The following is a 20,772-nucleotide window of genomic DNA, read 5'->3' as shown; positions in this document are numbered from 1 at the left end:
ATTCTGTTACAGTGTCTTATATAGCGCAGCAGATTCTGTTACAGTGTCTTATATAGCGCAGCAGATTCCGTTACAGCGTCTTATATAGCGCAGCAGATTCCGTTATAGCGTCTTATATAGTGCAGCAGATTCCGTTACAGCGTCTTATATATTTCAAATGTAACATGTCACCACATGTTAGCCACGCCCCCAATTCATTACCGGGAGGAGTGGGGGGAGCAGGAAATATGCCCTTGCTCCGGGCACCATGGCACCTAGCTACATCGCTGCTTCCCATTGATGAGTCTGTGCCCTGAGGAGCCCAGCACTGGCCTCTGATAGTTACCGGGAGGTGCTGGACATTAGAGCTCTGTACAACTAGGGGATGCGGGAACCGCCACAACCTGGTGACACTCTCCTTGCTCTTCACATCTCATGTATGTATTTCATGTTCGTAACTAGATTTCATTGGCTACACTTATTATTTTTGTAATCTCTGCCATGCCCGAGGGTGAGAGGAAGCTTCTGTGACTCAGTCCTTTTGCATTAGATTTGTTTAGTGGGTGAAATAAAGTTCAGTATTATTCTGGCATCTTAAAGCTGATCTAAGCATTCCTATCTCCTCAGTATGGCAGATGGATTATTTGGTAACATAAAGGACAGGGGCCAGTTCCTGCATCACCGACTTCTCATGACACGGCTGTTATGTCAGAACCATTTCATAGCAGATATCAGACCGGCATTTTAGAACTTCCTCGCTAACAGATCGAATGGGCATTTGATGGGTCAGAAAGAGGGTGGCACGCCGAGAATGACTTAGAATCTCTATCTGCCATAATACATCTTCATATCATCTACTACTGCAAGTCAAATGTAGGTAGTCAGAGGGCCGTATTCAATGACTTTTATTGAGGCCACGGCGATTCCGTTTTTCCACTCGCCATCAATTCGCCGGCTTTTTTGCGGCGATTCACCATGTATGGCGATTCGCCGGGACTCGACGAGTCACCCTATTCAACGTGGCTGAGATTCGCCGCCCCTAACGGCGAATCTAAGCCAATCCGGCGTATCCCTAAACAGCTCCATTACTGTAGTCAGTGTTTAAGAAATTGCAGTGAAATGCAAAAAAAACACAAATTACCCTGAAAAAACTATTCCAAAACAGCAGAATCTGTGTTATCCCCTCAAAGGCCAAACGAAGGAGTGAGGTGGGGAGGAGATTTATGGGTAATTGAGGTGAATCATGGGTAATAACAATGCATTATGGGAGAAAAAGATATACCAGAAAAAATTAAATATATATTTATATGGCACTTCTACAACCATAAGATCACACAGGGGCAGCAAATAATATTAGACTAGGTGATTCATCGCGCCCTACGGGTGCTCTTCACACCGTCGTAAGGGGCTGCGCCCCCTTAATTTGTGAACATTTGCATATGAGAAAGATGGTTAGAATTGTATGAAAGATGGCCTGTATTGCAACTTGAGTTATAGGTGAAATGTGTTAAATAGAGAGCATTTGATGTGGAAGGGGGTGTGTATTGTTTTGTTTAATTAAAAAGCGGTTACAGAGTAAGATGTACATTGATAGTGTGGATGGTACAGTGACATTTGTGGGTGTGGGGGGGGGGCTGTGTGTGCATGTTGTTTAGGTGTGTGTGCAATAGTATAGTAGGGTGTTTCTGAGTCAGCGGCTCCCCACTGGCGGAGGTCACGACACAGGAAAACAGGAGGCTGGGTAGTGATAGGGGTGTGTGGGCATAAGGGGGACTAAAGAGGAGGGTGGGAGATACTGTGCAGCTTCTGCCAGTGGGTGAGGGTCCAGCGTGGCAGTACAGGAGTACAGGATGGTGGCCCTGAGTCAGTGTCTCCTCCTACTGGGTGGGAGTTAGGGTGCATGAGAGCAGGAGGCTGGGCTATGAGGCATGTTAGGGGCATGTGGGCAAAACAGCGTCAGCGACTCCCCAGTGGTGGAAGTTACGGTTCAGGAGAGCAGGAAGCTGGGTAGTGATAGGGGTGTGTGAGTATACGGGGTAATAAAGAGGGGCTTAGGGGTGCCGTGAATTACGGGAGGGGCGCGGGGGTGCTGTGAATCAAGTGAGGGGGGGCGCAGGTGTCGGCGAATCGCGTGAGAGGGCGGGAGTCCGCAAAGCGTGGGAGGGGGCGTGAATTGCGCGAGGGGGAGTTGCGAATCGCGGGAGGGGGGTGCGCGGGGGGTCCGTGAATTGCGGGAGGGGGGGGGGGGCACAGGGCGCGATGAATCACCTAGTTGGTTATACAGTATATTCTTGTAGAAGGATGGTAGGATGTTGCTGTCATTCAGAATGCATTTACATAAACAGTAATAGTAGCAGTAAAAGGTCTGACTTAAAACACCTACAGTAAAACAGAACAGGTGTTATATATTATACAAATAATTGGTTGATGATGTGTAGGTTGACGTGCACATAGTTCATAGTTGTCACTGGAAAAAAATTGCTACAAGAAAAAATCAACACAGAAAGTTCAACACATGTAAATGTTGACATAAGTGTGGCACTTCATCGGTGTCCATGTCGACACATGAGGATGAATATGAAAACATAAAAAAAAAGAAAAATAAATCTTCAAAAACTCATGTCAACCTTTTTCATTGTCGACCATAGCCGTGCCAGTGTTTTGCATGTGCCATTTAATCCTGGGGTTGCCGTGAATCGCGCGCGGGGGTGGGGGGGGAGGGAGGAGGTGAGGGGTGTCCGCGAATCACGGGAGGAGGGGTCGTGGGTGGATGCCGTGAATTGCGGGAGGGGGGGTCGCGGAGGGGGGGGGGTGTGGGTGCCGCGAATTGTGGGGGGGGGGGCGCGGGGGGTTGCAGTGAATCGCGGGAGGGTGGGTCGCGGGGGCGGGGGGTTGCCGCAATGACAGGAGGGGGGTCAGGGGTGGGGAATCGCGGTAGGGGGGGTCGTGGGGGGCACCGTGAACCGCGGGAGGGGGGCCCCGGGGGGTTGGCGCGAATCGTGGGAGGGGGGTCGCGGGGTGCTGCGAATCGCAGGAGGGGGGTGTCACGGGGTGGGGCCGCGAATCGCAGGAGTCACTGGGGGTGCCGCGAATTACGGGGGGTGTGCTGCAAATCACGGGAGAGGGGTCGCGGGGGGTGCCGCGAATCGCCACAAGAAAAAATCAACACAGAAAGATCAACACATGTAAATGTTGACATAAGTGTGGCACTTCATTGGTGTCCATGTCGACACATGAGAATGAATATGAAAACATTGAATAAGTGAAAAATAAATATTGTCAACCTTTTTCATTGTCGACCATAGCCATGTCAGTGTTTTGCATGTGCCATTTAATCGTGGGGATGCCTTGAATGGGGGGGGGGGGGGAGGTGCATACCTCCCAACATGACCCTCTCCAGGAGGGACACGTTGCTCTGTTTCTGGACTTTCTTCTTAATTTATGGATTACCATCACCTGTGCTTAAACACCTTTCTTATCAATTACCCTGTTTAAAATGACAGGTGATGACAGTCATAAATTAAGATGGAAGTCCACAACCCGGCGTTACAGCTCCAGACACACTTTGAGTGACAGATGTAGCCAAATATATAAGAGATTACACTTGCAGAGTTAAATTAAACACTTAAAACCAATTATTTCCGAAGTTCAGATAAAAGTTCACCATAAAAACATGACGAGGGAAACCCGGTGAAAAACGGCGATAAAAACCAAGAAAAAGATTTGCCATCTCATTGAATACATTAATGGCGATTCATGGCGAATCCCGGCGATTCTCAATGAAAAATCCTGTTTACAAAGCCCGGCGATTTGCTGCGAATAACAGATGGCGAATTGTCCGTCATTCGCAGGTCGCCATCGGCGAATATTGCTCATTGAATAGGGTGATTCGCTTTTGGACCTCCAAAATTCGCCTACACACATGAAAAAAGCACAGATTCGCCAGAAAACATGGCGAATTAGGCTCATTGAATACGGCCCAGAGTCAGAGGGCGGTATTCAATGAGGCTGATTCGCCAGGTTTTTATGGCGATTTTGTGCTGTAAGGCGAATTTTTGACTAAAACGGTGAATCACCCTATTCAATGACCAGATGGCGAATACATTGAAAGGTTTTTTTTCGCCATGATTCACCGAGTAGCAATCGCTATCTTTTTATGGTGAAGTGGAATGTGAACTTTTAAAATAAAGTGTTTTTTTTTTTATATTTGGTGTAAAAAAATCAGGAATTTTATTCTGGGGAGGGGCATGCTATTTTTATTCATGTGCTGTAAGCACATGAATATATATATTTAACCCCTTCCTGACAGAGCTAGTTTTTGCGTTCCTGACAGAGCCATTTTTTTCAAATCTGACATGTCTCACTTAAGTGGGGATAACTTTTTTTTGCTTTTACTTATCCCAGTGATTTTGAGATTGTTTTTTCGTGACACATTGTACTTCAAATTAGTGGTAAATTTGGGTCGATACAGTCTGTGTTTTTTTGTGAAAAATACCAAAATGTCGTGAAAAAATGGAAAATTTAGCGATTTGCAAAATGTTAAATTTTCTGCTTGTGAGACAAATAATCTTACCACTCAAAATAGTTAATAACTAACATAGACCATATGTCTACTTTATGTTGCCATCATTATTTCAACTTCCTTTTCATTTTTTTGGACACTAGGAGGCTTACAATATGAATAGCAAATTCTCAAATTTTCAAGAAAATTTCAAACACTGATTTTTTTAGGGACCAGTTCAGTTCTGATGTGACTTTGAGGGACTTGTATGTGAGACACCCCCATAAATGATGCCATTTCAAAAACTGCACCCCTCACAGTATTCAAAACAGCATTTTGGAAGTTTGTTAACCCTTTAGGTGTTTCACAGGAATTAAAACAAAGTGTAGGTGAAATTTCAAAATTTCATTTTTTTTGCAGATTTGCAATTTTAATACATTTTTCTAAGGAACACAGTACATTTTACTAGAGAAATGTGACTAAAAATTGATTCCCCCAAATCTTTTGTTTTCATAAATATCCTATATGTGGCCCTAGTGTGCACGTTGACCAAACCACAGGCTTCATAATAGAAGGAGCACCTACTTGATTTTGGAGCCTCCTTTTTATGAGATTATTTTTTAGGCACCATGTAGGTTTCTAGGCACCATAAGATGCTAAAATTTAGGAACCCCCCCACAAGTGACCCCATTTTGCAAACTACACCCCTCAGGGAATTCATCTAGGGGTATAGTGTACATTTCAAACCCCCAGGGGTTTCACCAATTGTGGTCCAACTGGGCAGTGAAAATGAAAAATTAAATTTTTTACACAAAAATGCAGTTCTGGCTCAAAATTTTTCATTTTCACAAGGAATGAAGGAGACAAAGCCCCCCAAAATCTGTGCCCCAATTTCTACCGAGTACGGCAATGCCTCACATGTGACCAAAAAATACCAGTTGGGTGCATGGCAGGACTCAGAAGGGAAGGAGTGATATTTGGATTTTGCAGCTCAGATTCTGGTGGAATTTTGGTGGGTGCTATGTCGCATTAGCAAGACCCCCCAAGCACCAATACAGTGGAACCCCCCCACAAGTGACCCCATTTTGCAAACTACACCCCTCAGGGAATTCATCTAGGGGTATAGTGTACATTTCAAACCCCCAGGGGTTTCACCAATTTTGATACAACTGGGCAGTGAAAATGAAAAATTACATTTTTTTACACAAAAATGCAGTTCTGGCTCAAAATTTTTCATTTTCAGAAGGTATGAAGGAGAAAAAGCACCCCAAAATCTGTGCCCCAATTTCTCCCGAGTACGGCAATGCCTCACATGTGACCAAAAAGTACCAGTTGGGTGCATGGCAGGACTCAGAAGGGAAGGAGTGATTTTTGGATTTTGCAGCACAGATTTTGGTGGAATGAATGGTGGGTGCTATGTTGCACCAATACAGTGGAACCCCCCCACAAGTCACCCCATTTTGCAAACTACACCCCTCAGGGAATTCATCTAGGGGTATAGTGTACATTTCAAACCCCCAGGGGTTTCACCAATTTTGATACAAGTGGGCAGTGAACATGAAAAATTACATTTTTTTACACAAAAATGCAGTTCTGGCTCAATATTTTTCATTTTCACAAGGAATGAAGGAGAAAAAGCACCCCAAAATCTGTGCCCCAATTTCTCCCGAGTACGGCAATGCCTCACATGTGACCAAAAAATACCAGTTGGGTGCATGGCAGGACTCAGAAGGGAAGGAGTGATTTTTGGATTTTGCAGCTCAGATTCTGGTGGTATTTTGGTGGGTGCTATGTCGCATTAGCAAGACCCCCCAAGCACCAATACAGTGGAACCCCCCCACAAGTGACCCCATTTTGCAAACTACACCCCTCAGGGAATTCATCTAGGGGTATAGTGTACATTTCAAACCCCCAGGGGTTTCACCAATTTTGATACAAGTGGGCAGTGAACATGAAAAATTACATTTTTTTACACAAAAATGCAGTTCTGGCTCAAAATTTTTCATTTTCACAAGGAATGAAGGAGAAAAAGCACCCCAAAATCTGTGCCCCAATTTCTCCCGAGTACGGCAATGCCTCACATGTGACCAAAAAATACCAGTTGGGTGCATGGCAGGACTCAGAAGGGAAGGAGTGATTTTTGGATTTTGCAGCTCAGATTCTGGTGGAATTTTGGTGGGTGCTATGTCGCATTAGCAAGACCCCCCAAGCACCAATACAGTGGAACCCCCCCACAAGTGACCCCATTTTGCAAACTACACCCCTCAGGGAATTCATCTAGGGGTATAGTGTACATTTCAAACCCCCAGGGGTTTCACCAATTTTGATACAACTGGGCAGTGAAAATGAAAAATTACATTTTTTTACACAAAAATGCAGTTCTGGCTCAAAATTTTTCATTTTCAGAAGGTATGAAGGAGAAAAAGCACCCCAAAATCTGTGCCCCAATTTCTCCCGAGTACGGCAATGCCTCACATGTGACCAAAAAGTACCAGTTGGGTGCATGGCAGGACTCAGAAGGGAAGGAGTGATTTTTGGATTTTGCAGCACAGATTTTGGTGGAATGAATGGTGGGTGCTATGTTGCACCAATACAGTGGAACCCCCCCACAAGTCACCCCATTTTGCAAACTACACCCCTCAGGGAATTCATCTAGGGGTATAGTGTACATTTCAAACCCCCAGGGGTTTCACCAATTTTGATACAAGTGGGCAGTGAACATGAAAAATTACATTTTTTTACACAAAAATGCAGTTCTGGCTCAATATTTTTCATTTTCACAAGGAATGAAGGAGAAAAAGCACCCCAAAATCTGTGCCCCAATTTCTCCCGAGTACGGCAATGCCTCACATGTGACCAAAAAATACCAGTTGGGTGCATGGCAGGACTCAGAAGGGAAGGAGTGATTTTTGGATTTTGCAGCTCAGATTCTGGTGGTATTTTGGTGGGTGCTATGTCGCATTAGCAAGACCCCCCAAGCACCAATACAGTGGAACCCCCCCACAAGTGACCCCATTTTGCAAACTACACCCCTCAGGGAATTCATCTAGGGGTATAGTGTACATTTCAAACCCCCAGGGGTTTCACCAATTTTGATACAAGTGGGCAGTGAACATGAAAAATTACATTTTTTTACACAAAAATGCAGTTCTGGCTCAAAATTTTTCATTTTCACAAGGAATGAAGGAGAAAAAGCACCCCAAAATCTGTGCCCCAATTTCTCCCGAGTACGGCAATGCCTCACATGTGACCAAAAAATACCAGTTGGGTGCATGGCAGGACTCAGAAGGGAAGGAGTGATTTTTGGATTTTGCAGCTCAGATTCTGGTGGAATTTTGGTGGGTGCTATGTCGCATTAGCAAGACCCCCCAAGCACCAATACAGTGGAACCCCCCCACAAGTGACCCCATTTTGCAAACTACACCCCTCAGGGAATTCATCTAGGGGTATAGTGTACATTTCAAACCCCCAGGGGTTTCACCAATTTTGATACAAGTGGGCAGTGAAAATGAAAAATTACATTTTTTTACACAAAAATGCAGTTCTGGCTCAAAATTTTTCATTTTCAGAAGGTATGAAGGAGAAAAAGCACCCCAAAATCTGTGCCCCAATTTCTCCCGAGTACGGCAATGCCTCACATGTGACCAAAAAGTACCAGTTGGGTGCATGGCAGGACTCAGAAGGGAAGGAGTGATTTTTGGATTTTGCAGCACAGATTTTGGTGGAATGAATGGTGGGTGCTATGTTGCACCAATACAGTGGAACCCCCCCACAAGTCACCCCATTTTGCAAACTACACCCCTCAGGGAATTCATCTAGGGGTATAGTGTACATTTCAAACCCCCAGGGGTTTCACCAATTTTCATACAAGTGGGCAGTGAACATGAAAAATTACATTTTTTTACACAAAAATGCAGTTCCGGCTCAATATTTTTCATTTTCACAAGGAATGAAGGAGAAAAAGCACCCCAAAATCTGTGCCCCAATTTCTCCCGAGTACGGCAATGCCTCACATGTGACCAAAAAATACCAGTTGGGTGCATGGCAGGACTCAGAAGGGAAGGAGTGATTTTTGGATTTTGCAGCTCAGATTCTGGTGGTATTTTGGTGGGTGCTATGTCGCATTAGCAAGACCCCCCAAGCACCAATACAGTGGAACCCCCCCACAAGTGACCCCATTTTGCAAACTACACCCCTCAGGGAATTCATCTAGGGGTATAGTGTACATTTCAAACCCCCAGGGGTTTCACCAATTTTGATACAAGTGGGCAGTGAACATGAAAAATTACATTTTTTTACACAAAAATGCAGTTCTGGCTCAAAATTTTTCATTTTCACAAGGAATGAAGGAGAAAAAGCACCCCAAAATCTGTGCCCCAATTTCTCCCGAGTACGGCAATGCCTCACATGTGACCAAAAAATACCAGTTGGGTGCATGGCAGGACTCAGAAGGGAAGGAGTGATTTTTGGATTTTGCAGCTCAGATTCTGGTGGAATTTTGGTGGGTGCTATGTCGCATTAGCAAGACCCCCCAAGCACCAATACAGTGGAACCCCCCCACAAGTGACCCCATTTTGCAAACTACACCCCTCAGGGAATTCATCTAGGGGTATAGTGTACATTTCAAACCCCCAGGGGTTTCACCAATTTTGATACAAGTGGGCAGTGAAAATGAAAAATTAAATTTTTTTACACAAAAATGCAGTTCTGGCTCAAAATTTTTCATTTTCAGAAGGTATGAAGGAGAAAAAGCACCCCAAAATCTGTGCCCCAATTTCTCCCGAGTACGGCAATGCCTCACATGTGACCAAAAAGTACCAGTTGGGTGCATGGCAGGACTCAGAAGGGAAGGAGTGATTTTTGGATTTTGCAGCACAGATTTTGGTGGAATGAATGGTGGGTGCTATGTTGCACCAATACAGTGGAACCCCCCCACAAGTCACCCCATTTTGCAAACTACACCCCTCAGGGAATTCATCTAGGGGTATAGTGTACATTTCAAACCCCCAGGGGTTTCACCAATTTTGATACAAGTGGGCAGTGAACATGAAAAATTACATTTTTTTACACAAAAATGCAGTTCTGGCTCAATATTTTTCATTTTCACAAGGAATGAAGGAGAAAAAGCACCCCAAAATCTGTGCCCCAATTTCTCCCGAGTACGGCAATGCCTCACATGTGACCAAAAAATACCAGTTGGGTGCATGGCAGGACTCAGAAGGGAAGGAGTGATTTTTGGATTTTGCAGCTCAGATTCTGGTGGTATTTTGGTGGGTGCTATGTCGCATTAGCAAGACCCCCCAAGCACCAATACAGTGGAACCCCCCCACAAGTGACCCCATTTTGCAAACTACACCCCTCAGGGAATTCATCTAGGGGTATAGTGTACATTTCAAACCCCCAGGGGTTTCACCAATTTTGATACAAGTGGGCAGTGAACATGAAAAATTACATTTTTTTACACAAAAATGCAGTTCTGGCTCAAAATTTTTCATTTTTACAAGGAATGAAGGAGAAAAAGCACCCCAAAATCTGTGCCCCAATTTCTCCCGAGTACGGCAATGCCTCACATGTGACCAAAAAATACCAGTTGGGTGCATGGCAGGACTCAGAAGGGAAGGAGTGATTTTTGGATTTTACAGCTCAGATTCTGGTGGAATTTTGGTGGGTGCTATGTCGCATTAGCAAGACCCCCCAAGCACCAAGACAGTGGAACCCCCCCACAAGTGACCCCATTTTGCAAACTACACCCCTCAGGGAATTCATCTAGGGGTATAGTGTACATTTCAAACCCCCAGGGGTTTCACCAATTTTGATACAAGTGGGCAGTGAACATGAAAAATTACATTTTTTTACACAAAAATGCAGTTCTGGCTCAAAATTTTTAATTTTCACAAGGTATGAAGGAGACAAAGCACCCCAAAATATGTGCCCCAATTTCTCCCAAGTACGGCAATGCCTCACATGTGACCAAAAAGTACCAGTTGGGTGCATGGCAGGACTCAGAAGGGAAGGAGTGATTTTTGGATTTTGCAGCACAGATTTTGGTGGAATGAATGGTGGGTGCTATGTTGCACCAATACAGTGGAACCCCCCCACAAGTCACCCCATTTTGCAAAGTACACCCCTCAGGGAATTCATCTAGGGGTATAGTGTACATTTCAAACCCCCAGGGGTTTCACCAATTTTGATACAAGTGGGCAGTGAAAATGAAAAATTACATTTTTTTACACAAAAATGCAGTTCTGGCTCAAAATTTTTCATTTTCAGAAGGTATGAAGGAGACAAAGCACCCCAAAATCTGTGCCCCAATTTCTCCCGAGTACGGCAATGCCTCATGTGTGACCAAAAAGTGGCAGGACTCAGAAGGGAAGGAGTGATATTTGGATTTTGCAGCACAAATTCTGGTGGAATGATGGTGGGTGCTATGTCGCATTAGCAAGACCCCCAAAGCACCAATACAGTGGAACCCCCCCACAAGTGACCCCATTTTGCAAACTACACCCCTCAGGGAATTCATCTAGGGGTATAGTGTACATTTCAAACCCCCAGGGGTTTCACCAATTTTGATACAAGTGGGCAGTGAACATGAAAAATTACATTTTTTTACACAAAAATGCAGTTCTGGCTCAAAATTTTTAATTTTCACAAGGTATGAAGGAGACAAAGCACCCCAAAATATGTGCCCCAATTTCTCCCAAGTACGGCAATGCCTCACATGTGACCAAAAAGTACCAGTTGGGTGCATGGCAGGACTCAGAAGGGAAGGAGTGATTTTTGGATTTTGCAGCACAGATTTTGGTGGAATGAATGGTGGGTGCTATGTTGCACCAATACAGTGGAACCCCCCCACAAGTCACCCCATTTTGCAAACTACACCCCTCAGGGAATTCATCTAGGGGTATAGTGTACATTTCAAACCCCCAGGGGTTTCACCAATTTTGATACAAGTGGGCAGTGAACATGAAAAATTACATTTTTTTACACAAAAATGCAGTTCTGGCTCAAAATTTTTCATTTTCACAAGGAATGAAGGAGAAAAATCTGTGCCCCAATTTCTCCCGAGTACGGCAATGCCTCACATGTGACCAAAAAATACCAGTTGGGTGCATGGCAGGACTCAGAAGGGAAGGAGTGATTTTTGGATTTTGCGGCTCAGATTCTGGTGGAATGAATGGTGGGTGCTATGTGGCATTAGCAAGACCCCCGAAGCACGGTGAAATTATGAACCTAATATTCCATAGATGTGTGGTATATTTTAAAACACTCCTTTATACATAGGCCGGGTTTGTCGGGGCAAGTGTCACACTGGAAAATAGTTTGCTTTCTTATTCCCTTTTTATAGCAAACTTTGCACCTTTTTTGTGTCCTGCCCTTTTTTCCAGTGGAGGGGATTTCATCAGGAAAATGCTGCCCTGGTACAATACGGGGACCAGTACTAGAAGTACTGGGGCCCTCTGCCTGCTGGTTCCCAAATATTAGGCCCTTTATGACTTCCTCTTGAAAGTGCATAAATGTCCCCCTCTGGCCGGTAGAACGGAATAGCACGTAAGCGTTATACAGTGCCATCTGGATGATATACACGGCCACCTTCTTGTACCAGATTTTTGTTTTCTGCAGGGCACTGTACGGCTTCAGTACCTGATCTGAAAGATCAACTCCGCCCATGTACCTATTGTAATCCAGGATACAATTAGGTTTGGAGGTGTGGGTACTGGTACCTCGTACAGGGATGGAGGTGGTACTGTCTCCGTGAATTGTTGTCAGTATAAGGACATCCCTCTTGTCCTTATATTTGACCAACAACATATTTTCGGTGCATATTCCCCTGCTTTCACCCCTTCTCATTACTTGGGCAATGTGCGTTTTTGGGAGGCCTCTTTGGTTCTTGCGCACAGTACCGCAAGCTGCTGTACCTCTTGAACCAAGGGCCTTAAACAGGGGGATGCTGGTGTAAAAGTTATCCACATAGAGGTGATAACCTTTATCCAGGAAGGGGTGCACTAAATCCCAGACAATTTTCCCACTAACACCTACGAGGGAGGGGGGGCATTCTGGCGGTTCAATTCTTGAATCCTTCCCTTCATAAACCCTAAACCTGTGGGTGTACCCTGAGGTGCTTTCACACAGTTTATACATTTTTATGCCATACCTTGCCCTCTTACTGGGAAGGTACTGGCGGAATTTAACCCTTCCTTTAAAATGTATAAGGGACTCGTCGATACAAATAAATTTTTCAGGGATGTACACCTCTTCAAATTTGGCACTGAAATGATCAATGACCGGCCTGACTTTGAATAGCCGGTCAAAGGTGGGATCATCTCTGGGTGGGCACTGTGCATTATCGGTGTAATGTATAAATTTAAGAATTGTCTCAAATCGAGTCCGGGTCATGGCCATACGGTAAAATGGAGTACTGTACAGAACATCTGTACTCCAATATTGCCTAATTTCTGGCTTTTTTACTATGCCCATATGAAACACCAGACCCCAAAACGTCATCATCTCTACTGCATCTACAGGGGTCCACCTAGCAAATGATGACGTGGGGTTTTGAGCAATAAACTGCTGGGCATATAAATTAGTTTGGTCCACCATTAAATTTATAAAATCATCAGAGAAAAATAATTTGAAAAAGTCAATTTCTCTGAGACCTGTGGAATCAAATTGGATTCCTGGCATGGCCAAAAACTCAGGAACCTGGGGCTCAAAATTGTCTGGTGGTGGGGTCCATACGAGATCAATTATTGGGGGGGGGGTCTCAGCTGCTCTACGGGGGCGTCTTTGAGGGGGTCCCTCATCACCAGAGGAGGAAGAGGAGCTTAAGGCAAATCCTTCAAATTCCCCGCTTGCATCACTGGCTGTGTCAGAGTCAGAAGCAAGCATGGCATATGCCTCCTCCACTGAATACATTCTCCTGGATGACTGGGAGGACATTTGGGAGGACATTTGGGAGGACATTTGGGATGCCATTTTTATTTTTGTGTTACTGGTAGTGAAATGTTTCAACACGTGTATAGTGTAGGGGGGGGTACAAACTTTATTTCAATCCGGGGGGTATGTAGTGTGTATGTAGTGCAGAAAAAAAAAAAATACTTTATACCAATAAAAAAAAAAAAAATGAAGGGGTTAAAAATAAAAAATTGAAGGGGTTAAAAAAAAAAAAAAAGGTCCTGCGCCAAAAATTGAGCACAGATGTTGGTCAGTAACGTCTGTCACTGAACAGCGCTCAAAGGCAACAGGAATTTGATCAAAAAAAAAAAAAAAATAGATCAACCCTGTGCCGAAAAAGATGATCAGTGATGTACGTCACTGATCAGCGCACAGCGGCCACAGGACACCCACAAAATCACAGTGTGTGTAAAAAAAAAATTAAAAAAAGACCCCACAGCACACACACAAAAAAAAAAGGTGATCAGTGATGCGACACTGATTACCAGTGAGGTGCAGCAGGTGCACAACCTTTGGTGCAACTGACAGGTATATATAAAAAAAAAAAAACCTCTGTACCCCCAAAAAAGTTGCTGATCACCTCAGATATAGTGATCAGCACAAAAGGCGGGGGCAGCAGACACAAAATTTAGCACTCTCTATCACTATCTCTCTCTATCTCTCTATCTCTCACTATCTATCACTCTATGACACTGCAGCAGCAGCACTGACAGGTATATCTATATATAAAAAAAACCCTGCGCCCCCAAAAAGTTGCTGATCAGTTAATTTATACTGATCAGCACAAAAGGAGGGGGCAGCAGTCAGTTATATAAAAAATATATAGCACAATCTGTCACTATCTCTCTCTATCTCTCTCTCTCTATCTCTCTCTATCTCTCTATAACTATCACACTGCAGCAGCACAAAATATAGCACTCTGTCACTAGGCCTCTCTATCTATCTCTCTCTCTCTATCTCTCTCTCTCTATCTATAACTATATCACACTGCAGCAGCACAAAATATAGCACTCTCTGACACTATCTCTCTCTCTATCTCTCTCTATCTCTCTCTATCTCTCTCTATCTCTCTCTATCTCTCTCTATCTCTCTCTATCTCTCTATCTCTCTATCTCTCTATCTATCTCTCTATCTCTCTATCTAGCTAGTACACTGCAGCAGCACAATTTCACAGGAAGGCACAAGTAGCAACAGGATCCAGGAAGCAGTGATGAAGCAGCGATCAGGTAAGTATGGAGCAAGTTTGGAGCAAGGTTCTGGTCAGTATGGCGGCAGGGGGGTACGGTGACCGCACTGCACGCTATTCCAGACCGGAATGGCGTCTGCAGTGCAGTCACCGTTAGTTTAAATCCCCCTCCTTGGCTGTGATTGGTCCGTCGGTCCGACGGACCAATCACGGCCTTTGGGGGCGGGCGGGGTGAGGTGGGGTGACACCAGTGTCACCCTTACACCCCGCGGTGATTGGTGCTGTACTTTACAGCACCAATCACCTCTGATCCCGTGTCACCGGCGAACGTTATTCGCCGGTGACACAGGAAAACGCTGTGAATGGCTGTTCACACTGAACAGCCAATCACAGCGATCGCCGACGGGGGGGCGGCATCGCAGCCCCCCCTGGGCATGCACGGACATGTCTGCTGTCAGGGACAGCAGACATGTTGAAACTGTCACCGCGTCTATAGACGCGGTGACAGTTTAAATCCATGACGTACATTTACGCCATGTGTCGGGAAGTGCTTCCCGACCATGACGTAAATGTACGTCAAATGTCGGGAAGGGGTTAATTAAAAAAAAAAAAAATATATATATATATATATATATTTTTTTTTTTTTTACACTGACCAGCTAGCAGGGGGCGCCGGAGCCGAGCTGCTCATTAGATATTCATATATTCACTGCACCCGATCGTTACATATGCATGATCGGGTGTAGTGAATATACCCGGTCCCCTGCTGGCACCCCCGGGGGGCAGCCTGTGCTGCCTGGTACCCGGGGAGCCCATCTCCCCCCCACATACGCTCTGGGGCAGGCAGGGAGACTTCCATCTCCCCACCTGCCACCGTCCTCAGGCTCCCTGTGGCGTTCGCCGCAGGAGCTCATATTCGCCGGTCAGGGGCAGCGAGCCCCTGACTCGTTGAATACCGGAGTGGAGACCAGTGGCGAATGTGCAGCGAATCCTAAACAGGATTCGCTGCACGTCGCCGGTATTCACATTGAATACCGCCCAGAGTCAGCTTTACTGCACAGGTATAGTTGCGTATACTAGGAATTTGATTTGAATTTCTGTGCAACAGCCAGATTAGGTAGAGTACACAGTGACGGTACAAATATACATAACGCATATGGCATAGGCTAGTTGTGCCTTGGGGGATAAGTGACACAGGGGACATAAATTCACTGAGCAGCACAGCGCCTAGGCAGCCCTTAGCGGCACCACTGGTCATTGCCAGGTAGGTAACAATATAAGCAGGGACAGTACAGTTATCACACAGGGAACATAGGCGAATCTAGAATTATAGTAATGGGTGGTCCCAGATCTAGACACAATAGCAGGAGACCTTTGCAGGGCGTAGCCACGAGGCAAAAAGGGGGTGTGGCCTCATGGGAAGGAGCCGTGGTATCACAAAAATGGGTGTGGTATTACACTTTAGACCATACACAGTAATGCCCATTACACATTTTAGCAAACTCCGTAATACCCATTACACATAAAGCCACACGCCATAATGCCAATTACACATAAGGCCACACACCATAATGCCCATTACACATTGTGCCACACATCATGATGCCCATTACATACTATATAACAAACCGTAATGTCCATTACATATTTGCCACATAAGTGCTGCTTACCTACGTGCTCATTGCTAGGGGGTTCTTGCTTGATGGCACCATAGTACCCATTACACATGATGCCGCAAACCATAGTACCCATTACACATGATGCCGCACACCATAGTACCCATTACACATGATGCCGCGCACCATAGTACCCATTACACATGATGCTGCACACATAATGTCCCTTACACATGATGCTGCACACATAATGCCCCTTACACATGATGCTGTACACATAATGCCCCTTACACATGATGCTGCACACCGTAATGCCCCTTACACATTAAGCCACACATTATGCGTAATGCCCCCACATACCGCCACTTGTAGCGTCCCTTAAGCAATGCCCCCAAAAGTGCCACTTACTGTAAATTTTTATATGAGCCTTCGCTGCTGCTGCAGGGAGAGATGGAGAGCGGTGCAGCTGCTTCTATGGGGAGAGGAGCAGAGCGCAGCGCAGAGCACGCTCCCACTCCCGTCCTGGTGTCCCCTCTAGCCGAGTGGACATTTGAAATATTGTGCGCGCTGTTGTTGTGCATGACGTTGGGGGAGCACGCCGGGTTCCCGGCATGACATCATTAAAGGGGGGGCGGGCTGAGGTGAAAGCGGGGAGAAGAATTGAAGCGGCAGCTGCAGGGGTGACAGTCATTGACAGATGGGCAGAGAGTAGGGGGCTGCCCGGCTTTATTCAGAGTACTGCAGGTCACGGCTGTTTGAAATAATAACCCTTTAACAACAGAAAATGCAGGGATTTACCCGGAAATATGGTCCCAAGCAGGGGCGGATTGGCACACCGGGTATTTTCCCGGTGGGCCGGCTGATTTAACTTCAAATGCGGCCGCTCATCCTCCCTGCCGGGCCGCGGACCGCCATCTATGCGGTTAGCGGCCGCAGCTCTATGCCCTCACTAAACATGGCCGCCCGCAGCCAGCCCTGGCTCCCCAAACTTAAAATGGCCGCGGGAGGGCTGCTGCGCATGCACACAGCCTCTCCCGCGGTACTCAGAGTCGGAGGAAGTGGCCGGGCCGAGAACTGAAGACGCCGGCTGGTGGCTGGTGACGTGATCCCCAGCAGGCAGCATGCAGCGCACAGGACTGGGGATCCGGCTGTGGGCGGCGCTGGGCAGTGCTGAAAAACAGAAGATTGCGCAGCAGCTGAGCAGCACACAGTCAGTAATGTATTAAAATCATAAATGATAATAGTCTGTCTGCTGTGCCGTTTCTATATGTATATTTATTTATATGCGTGTGTGTGCGCGCGTAAATCTATAAATATATATATGTGTGTGTGTGTATATATGTGTGTGCGTATATATATATATATATATATATATATATATGTGCACATATATATACACACAGGGGAGGGGGTGGGGGCACAAGGTCGCACTGCTGTCTGTTATGGCAATAATCGTCCGCCTTCACCCATTAACCCATTCCTTTCCAATCCAATATTAATTCACCCTACCAGCACTCATTAACACAGCATCTTTTCACCTGGGAAACCTATTAACCCCCCTCACCTGCACACACAAACACATTCAGTACTGATTAACCAGTTAATTGTATAATGGGCATCATGTGCATGTGGCATATGTTTAATGGGCATCATGTGTGTGGCATATGTATAATGGGCATCACATTGTGCAGCATATGTATAATGGGCATCACGGTGTGCAGCATATGTATAATGGGCATCAGGGTGTGTGGCATATGTATAATGGAGCATCACGGTGTGTGGCATATGTATAATGGAGCATCACGGTGTGTGGCATATGTATAATGGAGCATCACGGTGTGTGGCATATGTATAATGGAGCATCACGGGGTGGGGCATATGTATAATGGAGCATCACGGTGTGTGGCATATGTATAATGGGCATCACAGTGTGGGGCATATGTATAATGGGCATCACAGTGTGGCATATGTATAATGGGCATAATGTGTGTGGAATATGTATAATGGAGCATCACAGTGTGCGGCATATGTATAATGGAGCATCACGGTGTGTGGCATATGTATAATGGAGCATCACGGTGTGTGGCATATGTATAATGGGCATCTCTGTGTGGGGCATATGTATAATGGAGCATCACGGTGTGTGACATATGTATAATGGGCATCACAGTGCGGGGCATATGTATAATGGAGCATCACGGTGTGTGGCATATGTATAATGGGCATCACGGTGTGTGGCATATGTATAATGGAGCATCACGGTGTGTGGCATATGTATAATGGAGCATCACGGTGTGCGGCATATGTATAATGGAGCATCACGGTGTGTGGCATATGTATAATGGAGCATTACGGTGTGTGGCGTATGTATAATGGGCATCACGGTGTGTGGTGTATGTATAATGGAGCATCACGGTGTGTGGCGTATGTATAATGGGCATCACGGTGTGTGGCGTATGTATAATGGAGCATCACGGTGTGGCATATGTATAATGGGCATCACGGTGTGGCATATGTATAATGGGCATCACGGTGTGCGGCATATGTATAATGGAGCATCACGGTGTGCGGCATATGTATAATGGAGCATCACTGTGTGGGGCATATGTATAATAGGCATCACGGTGTGTGGCATATGTATAATGGAGCATCACGGTGTGGCATATGTATAATGGGCATCACGGTGTGTGGCATATGTATAATGTGAATCACGGTGTGTGGCATATGTATAATGGAGCATCACGGTGTGTGGCATATGTATAATGGAGCATCACGGTGTGTGGCATATGTTTAATGGGCATCACGGTGTGTGGCATATGTATAATGGAGCATCACTGTGTGGGGCATATGTATAATGGGCATCACGGTATGTGGCATATGTATAATGGAGCATCACGGTGTGGCATATGTATAATGGGCATCACGGTGTGTGGCATATGTATAATGGAGCATCACGGTGTGTGGCATATGTATAATGGAGCATCACGGTGTGGCATATGTATAATGGGCATCACGGTGTGTGGCATATGTATAATGGAGCATCACGGTGTGTGGCATATGTATAATGGAGCATCACGGTGTGTGGCATATGTATAATGGAGCATCACGGTGTGTGGCATATGTATAATGGAGCATCACGGTGTGTGGCATATGTATAATGGAGCATCACAGTGTGTGGCATATGTATAATGGAGTATCACGGTGTGGCATATGTATAATGGAGCATCACGGTGTGTGGCATATGTATAATGGTGCATCACGGTGTGTGACATATGTATAATGGAGCATCACGGTGTGTGGCATATGTATAATGGAGCATCACGGTGTGTGACATATGTATAATGGAGCATCACGGTGTGTGGCATATGTATAATGGCATCACGGTGTGGGACATATGTATAATGGAGCATCACAGTGTGTGGCATATGTATAATGGAGCATCACAGTGTGTGGCATATGTATAATGGAGCATCACGGTGTGCGGCATATGTATAATGGAGCATCACGGTGTGCGGCATATGTATAATGGAGCATCACGGTGTGTGGCATATGTATAATGGAGCATCATGTTGTGGGGCATATGTATAATAAGCATCGTCTGTGGCAAATGTATAATGGGCATCACGGACTGCACTATTGGGGTCATATGTGTATCTGGCACTATTGGGGTCATATGTGTATCTGGCACTTTTGGGGGCATATGTGTATCTGGCACTGCACTATTGGAGGCATATGTGTATTAACACCCCCATGTAGCCTCGCAGGAGTTCCATGGTAGTAGGTGAACCCTCTAATTTCGGGCGCAGATGCCTCTTCTCTTCTGCCTCCAGTGTTGGGAGGTATGTTTGTGACATATTGGACATTGCAGTGCGTGGCATAATGTGTCAGGGGCATTACGGTGTGTGGCATAATGTGTAAAGGGCATTTTTGGATATTATGCAGATTTTTTTTATTTTAGTAGCTTTTCGGGTGGTTTATTTTGTTGCGAGTAGCTCCCGCACCAAAAAAGGTTGGAGACCACTGTCCTATAGTAACCTGCGGGCTACCTTTTTGCAAACTGAGCATGTGCAGTGTGTGGCAGGGACCCAAACTCAAGGATGGTAATGGGTAACCATGGCTATGTAACACTGACAGGGCCAATCCGCCCCTGTCAGAGAGAGCTACTAGCCATGCCCCCACAGCTGCGAAAATGGGGTGTGGCCTAGTTAAAATAGGCCACACCCACACACCACTAGGCCACGCCTCCTAAAATTTTGGACACGCCTCCGGCGCGCAAAAGGTACCCGCCCCCCCAGGGCTGCTTCAAATTATTTCCCGGGCTGCTTTTAATCCCCAATCCGCCCCTGGTCCCAAGATCATGCAGGGACATTCCCAGGCTGACCCCTTATACACCAGCCTAGTCCCTGCATTTTCAGGTGTGAGGGGGAGAGACAACCACTCCCCTCTCCCTACCCCCCTTTAACCAACCAGCTATATCTTCGGAACCAACTGACCCATTTACATGAGACCAGTATCATATTGAAGAACTTTTGAGTTGG

This window comes from Crinia signifera, chromosome 19 (genome assembly GCF_055691185.1).
Source record: "Crinia signifera chromosome 19, ASM5569118v1, whole genome shotgun sequence".
NCBI classification, from domain to species: domain Eukaryota; kingdom Metazoa; phylum Chordata; class Amphibia; order Anura; family Myobatrachidae; genus Crinia; species Crinia signifera.
The sequence above is the reverse complement of the archived record's forward strand: the minus strand, read 5'-3'. Positions refer to the sequence as shown.